The sequence below is a fragment of the Somniosus microcephalus genome, unplaced genomic scaffold (assembly GCF_052327205.1).
Source record: "Somniosus microcephalus isolate GS21.2 unplaced genomic scaffold, FLI_Smic_1.0 unresolved_chr2, whole genome shotgun sequence".
In the NCBI taxonomy this organism is placed as follows: Eukaryota; Metazoa; Chordata; class Chondrichthyes; order Squaliformes; family Somniosidae; genus Somniosus; species Somniosus microcephalus.
Window position 1 is genome coordinate 17,663,270 of NW_028225180.1, and position 6,122 is coordinate 17,669,391.

Below are 6,122 nucleotides of genomic sequence, written 5' to 3' on the forward strand. Positions count from 1 at the left end.
GGAGCGAGGTCGGGCCCCTGGAGCGAGGTCGGGGCCCAGGAGCGAGGTCGGGGCCCAGGAGCGAGGTCGTGGCCCAGGAGCGAGGTCCAGGCCCAGGAGCGAGGTCGAGGCCCAGGAGCGAGGTCGAGGCCCAGGAGCGAGGTCGGGGCCCAGGAGCGAGGTCGAGGACCAGGAGCGAGGTCGGGGCCCAGGAGCGAGGTCGAGGACCAGGAGCGAGGTCGGGGCCCAGGAGCGAGGTCGGGGCCCAGGGGCGAGGTCGGGGCCCAGGAGCGAGGTCGAGGACCCAGGAGCGAGGTCGGGGCCCAGGAGCGAGGTCGAGGCCCAGGAGCGAGGTCGGGGCCCAGGAGCGAGGTCGGGCCCAGGGGCGAGGTCGGGGCCCAGGAGCGAGGTCGGGGCCCAGGAGCGAGTTCGGGGCCCAGGAGCGAGGTCAGGGCCCAGGAGCGACGGCGGGGCCCGGGAGCGAGGTCGGGGCCCAGGAGCGAGGTCGGGGCCCAGGAGCGAGGTCGGGGCCCAGGAGCGAGGTCGGAGCCCAGGAGCGAGGTCGAGGCCCAGGAGCGAGGTCGGGGCCCAGGAGCGAGGTCGGGGCCCAGGAGCGACGTCAAGGCCCAGGAGCGAGGTCGGGGCCCAGGAGCGAGGTCGAGGCCCAGGGGCGAGGTCGGGGCCCAGGAGCGAGATCGAGGCCCAGGGGCGAGGTCGAGGCCCAGGAGCGAGGTCGAGGCCCAGGAGAGAGGTCGGGGCCCAGGAGCGAGGTCGAGGCCCAGGGGCGAGGTCGGGGCCCAGGAGCGAGATCGAGGCCCAGGGGCGAGGTCGAGGCCCAGGAGCGAGGTCGGGGCCCGGGAGCGAGGTCGGGGCCCGGGAGCGAGGTCGAGGCCCAGGAGAGAGGTCGGGGCCCAGGAGCGAGGTCGGGGCCCAGGAGCGAGGTCGGGGCCCAGGAGCGAGGTCGAGGCCCAGGAGCGAGGTCGTGGCCCAGGAGCGAGGTCGGGGCCCAGGAGCGAGGTCGAGGACCAGGAGCGAGGTCGGGGCCCAGGAGCGAGGTCGGGGCCCAGGAGCGAGGTCGGGGCCCAGGAGCGAGGTCGGGGCCCAGGAGCGAGGTCGGGGCCCAGGAGAGAGGTCGGGGCCCAGGAGCGAGGTCGGGGCCCAGGAGCGAGGTCGGGGCCCAGGGGCGAGGTCGAGGCCCAGGAGAGAGGTCGGGGCCCAGGAGCGATGTCGGGGCCCAGGAGCGAGGTCGGGGCCCAGGAGCGAGGTCGGGGCCCAGGAGCGAGGTAGGGGACCAGGAGCGAGGTCGGGGACCAGGAGCGAGGTCGGGGCCCAGGAGCGAGGTCGGGGCCCAGGAGCGAGGTCGGGACCCGGGAGCGAGGTCGGGGCCCGGGAGCGAGGTCGGGGCCCGGGAGCGAGGTCGGGGCCCGGGAGCGAGGTCGGGGCCCGGGAGCGAGGTCGGGGCCCGGGAGCGAGGTCGGGGCCCGGGAGCGAGGTCGGGGCCCCGGGGCGAGGTCGGGACCCAGGAGCGAGGTCGGGACCCAGGAGCGAGGTCGGGGCCCAGGAGCGAGGTCGGGGCCCAGGAGAGAGGTCGGGGCCCAGGAGCGAGGTCGGGGCCCAGGAGCGAGGTCGGGGCCCAGGAGCGAGGTCGGGGCCCAGGAGAGAGGTCGGGGCCCAGGAGCGATGTCGGGGCCCAGGAGCGAGGTCGGGGCCCAGGAGCGAGGTCGGGGCCCAGGGGCGAGGTCGGGACCCAGGAGCGAGGTCGGGGCCCAGGAGCGAGGTCGAGGCCCAGGAGCGAGGTCGGGGCCCAGGAGAGAGGTCGGGGCCCAGGAGCGAGGTCGGGGCCCAGGAGCGAGGTCGGGGCCCAGGAGCGAGGTCGGGACCCCAGGAGCGAGGTCGGGACCCCAGGAGCGAGGTCGGGGCCCAGGAGCGAGGTCGGGGCCCAGGAGCGAGGTCGGGACCCCAGGAGCGAGGTCGGGGCCCAGGAGCGAGGTCGAGGCCCAGGAGCGAGGTCGAGGCCCAGGAGCGAGGTCGAGGCCCAGGAGCGAGGCCGGGGCCCAGGAGCGAGGTCGGGGCCCAGGAGCGAGGTCGAGGCCCAGGAGCGAGGTCGGGGCCCAGGAGCGAGGTCGGGGCCCAGGAGCGAGGTCGGGGCCCAGGAGCGAGGTCGGGGCCCAGGAGCGAGGTCGAGGCCCAGGAGAGAGGTCGAGGCCCAGGAGCGAGGTCGGGGCCCAGGAGCGAGGTCGGGGCCCAGGAGCGAGGTCGAGGCCCAGGAGCGAGGTCGGGGCCCAGGAGCGAGGTCGAGGCCCAGGAGCGACGTCGAGGCCCAGGAGCGAGGTCGGGGCCCAGGAGCGAGGTCGAGGCCCAGGAGCGACGTCGAGGCCCAGGAGCGAGGTCGGGGCCCAGGACCGAGGTCGGGGCCCAGGAGCGAGGTCGAGGCCCAGGAGCGAGGTCGGGGCCCAGGAGCGAGGTCGGGGCCCAGGAGCGAGGTCGGGGCCCAGGAGCGAGGTCGGGGCCCAGGAGCGAGGTCGAGGCCCAGGAGCGAGGTCGGGACCCAGGAGCGAGGTCGGGGCCCAGGAGCGAGGTCGGGCCCCTGGAGCGAGGTCGGGGCCCAGGAGCGAGGTCGGGGCCCAGGAGCGAGGTCGTGGCCCAGGAGCGAGGTCCAGGCCCAGGAGCGAGGTCGAGGCCCAGGAGCGAGGTCGAGGCCCAGGAGCGAGGTCGAGGCCCAGGAGCGAGGTCGGGGCCCAGGAGCGAGGTCGAGGACCAGGAGCGAGGTCGGGGCCCAGGAGCGAGGTCGAGGACCAGGAGCGAGGTCGGGGCCCAGGAGCGAGGTCGGGGCCCAGGGGCGAGGTCGGGGCCCAGGAGCGAGGTCGAGGACCCAGGAGCGAGGTCGGGGCCCAGGAGCGAGGTCGAGGCCCAGGAGCGAGGTCGGGGCCCAGGAGCGAGGTCGGGCCCAGGGGCGAGGTCGGGGCCCAGGAGCGAGGTCGGGGCCCAGGAGCGAGTTCGGGGCCCAGGAGCGAGGTCAGGGCCCAGGAGCGACGGCGGGGCCCGGGAGCGAGGTCGGGGCCCAGGAGCGAGGTCGGGGCCCAGGAGCGAGGTCGGGGCCCAGGAGCGAGGTCGAGGACCCAGGAGCGAGGTCGGGGCCCAGGAGCGAGGTCGGGGCCCAGGAGCGAGGTCGAGGCCCAGGAGCGAGGGCGGGGCCCAGGAGCGAGTTCGGGGCCCAGGAGCGAGGTCGAGGCCCAGGAGCGAGGCCGAGGCCCAGGAGCGAGGCCGAGGCCCAGGAGCGAGGCCGAGGCCCAGCAGCGAGGTCGAGGCCCAGGAGCGAGGTCGGGGCCCAGGAGCGAGGTCGAGGCCCAGGAGCGAGGTCGAGGCCCAGGAGCGAGGTCGAGGCCCAGGAGCGAGGCCGAGGCCCAGGAGCGAGGCCGAGGCCCAGCAGCGAGGTCGAGGCCCAGGAGCGAGGTCGGGGCCCAGGAGCGAGGTCGAGGCCCAGGAGCGAGGTCGGGGCCCAGCAGGGAGGACGAGGCCCAGGAGCGAGGTCGGGGCCCAGGAGCGAGGTCGGGGCCCAGGAGCGAGGTCGAGGCCCAGGAGCGATGTCGGGGCCCAGGAGCGAGGTCGGGGCCCAGGAGCGAGGTCGAGGACCCAGGAGCGAGGTCGGGGCCCAGGAGCGAGGTCGAGGCCCAGGAGCGAGGTCGGGGCCCAGGAGCGAGGTCGGGGCCCAGGAGCGAGGTCGGAGCCCAGGAGCGAGGTCGAGGCCCAGGAGCGAGGTCGTGGCCCAGGAGCGAGGTCGGGGCCCAGGAGCGTGGTCGAGGCCCAGGAGAGAGGTCGAGGACCAGGAGCGAGGTCGGGGCCCAGGAGCGAGGTCGGGGCCCAGGAGCGAGGTCGGGGCCCAGGAGCGAGGTCGGGGCCCAGGAGCGAGGTCGAGGACCAGGAGCGAGGTCGGGGCCCAGGAGCGAGGTCGGGGCCCAGGAGCGAGGTCGGGGCCCAGGAGCGAGGTCGAGGCCCAGGAGCGAGGTCGGGGCCCAGGAGCGACGCCAGGAGCGAGGTCGGGGCCCGGGAGCGAGGTCGGGGCCCGGGAGCGAGGTCGGGGCCCGGGAGCGAGGTCGGGGCCCGGGAGCGAGGTCGGGGCCCGGGAGCGAGGTCGGGGCCCCGGGGGAGGCGAGGTCGGGGGACCCAGGAGCGAGGTCGGGACCCAGGAGCGAGGTCGGGGCCCAGGAGCGAGGTCGGGGCCAGGAGAGAGGTCGGGGCCCAGGAGCGAGGTCGGGGCCCCAGGAGCGAGGTCGGGGCCCCAGGAGCGAGGTCGGGGCCCAGGAGAGAGGTCGGGGCCCAGGAGCGATGTCGGGGCCCAGGAGCGAGGTCGGGGCCCAGGAGCGAGGTCGGGGCCCAGGGGCGAGGTCGGGACCCAGGAGCGAGGTCGGGGCCCAGGAGCGAGGTCGAGGCCCAGGAGCGAGGTCGGGGCCCAGGAGAGAGGTCGGGGCCCAGGAGCGAGGTCGGGGCCCAGGAGCGAGGTCGGGGCCCAGGAGCGAGGTCGGGACCCCAGGAGCGAGGTCGGGACCCCAGGAGCGAGGTCGGGGCCCAGGAGCGAGGTCGGGGCCCAGGAGCGAGGTCGGGACCCCAGGAGCGAGGTCGGGGCCCAGGAGCGAGGTCGAGGCCCAGGAGCGAGGTCGAGGCCCAGGAGCGAGGTCGAGGCCCAGGAGCGAGGCCGGGGCCCCAGGAGCGAGGTCGGGGCCCAGGAGCGAGGTCGAGGCCCAGGAGCGAGGTCGGGGCCCAGGAGCGAGGTCGGGGCCCAGGAGCGAGGTCGGGGCCCAGGAGCGAGGTCGGGGCCCCAGGAGCGAGGTCGAGGCCCAGGAGAGAGGTCGAGGCCCAGGAGCGAGGTCGGGGCCCAGGAGCGAGGTCGGGGCCCAGGAGCGAGGGTCGAGGCCCAGGAGCGAGGTCGGGGCCCAGGAGCGAGGTCGAGGCCCAGGAGCGACGTCGAGGGCCCAGGAGCGAGGTCGGGGCCCAGGAGCGAGGTCGAGGCCCAGGAGCGACGTCGAGGCCCAGGAGCGAGGTCGGGGCCCAGGACCGAGGTCGAGGCCCAGGAGCGAGGTCGGGGCCCAGGAGCGAGGTCGGGGCCCAGGAGCGAGGTCGGGGCCCAGGAGCGAGGTCGGGGCCCAGGAGCGAGGTCGAGGCCCAGGAGCGAGGTCGGGACCCAGGAGCGAGGTCGGGGCCCAGGAGCGAGGTCGGGCCCCTGGAGCGAGGTCGGGGCCCAGGAGCGAGGTCGGGGCCCAGGAGCGAGGTCGTGGCCCAGGAGCGAGGTCCAGGCCAGGAGCGAGGTCGAGGCCCAGGAGCGAGGTCGAGGCCCAGGAGCGAGGTCGAGGCCCAGGAGCGAGGTCGGGGCCCAGGAGCGAGGTCGAGGACCAGGAGCGAGGTCGGGGCCCAGGAGCGAGGTCGAGGACCAGGAGCGAGGTCGGGGCCCAGGAGCGATGGTCGGGGCCCAGGGGCGAGGTCGGGGCCCAGGAGCGAGGTCGAGGACCCAGGAGCGAGGTCGGGGCCCAGGAGCGAGGTCGAGGCCCAGGAGCGAGGTCGGGGCCAGGAGCGAGGTCGGGCCCAGGGGCGAGGTCGGGGCCCAGGAGCGAGGTCGGGGCCCAGGAGCGAGTTCGGGGCCCAGGAGCGAGGTCAGGGCCCAGGAGCGACGGCGGGGCCCGGGAGCGAGGTCGGGGCCCAGGAGCGAGGTCGGGGCCCAGGAGCGAGGTCGGGGCCCAGGAGCGAGGTCGAGGACCCAGGAGCGAGGTCGGGGCCCAGGAGCGAGGTCGGGGCCCAGGAGCGAGGTCGAGGCCCAGGAGCGAGGGCGGGGCCAGGAGCGAGTTCGGGGCCCAGGAGCGAGGTCGAGGCCCAGGAGCGAGGCCGAGGCCCAGGAGCGAGGCCGAGGCCCAGGAGCGAGGCCGAGGCCCAGCAGCGAGGTCGAGGCCCAGGAGCGAGGTCGGGGCCCAGGAGCGAGGTCGAGGCCCAGGAGCGAGGTCGAGGCCCAGGAGCGAGGTCGAGGCCCAGGAGCGAGGCCGAGGCCCAGGAGCGAGGCCGAGGCCCAGCAGCGAGGTCGAGGCCCAGGAGCGAGGTCGGGGCCCAGGAGCGAGGTCGAGGCCCAGGAGCGAGGTCGGGGCCCAGCAGGGAGGACG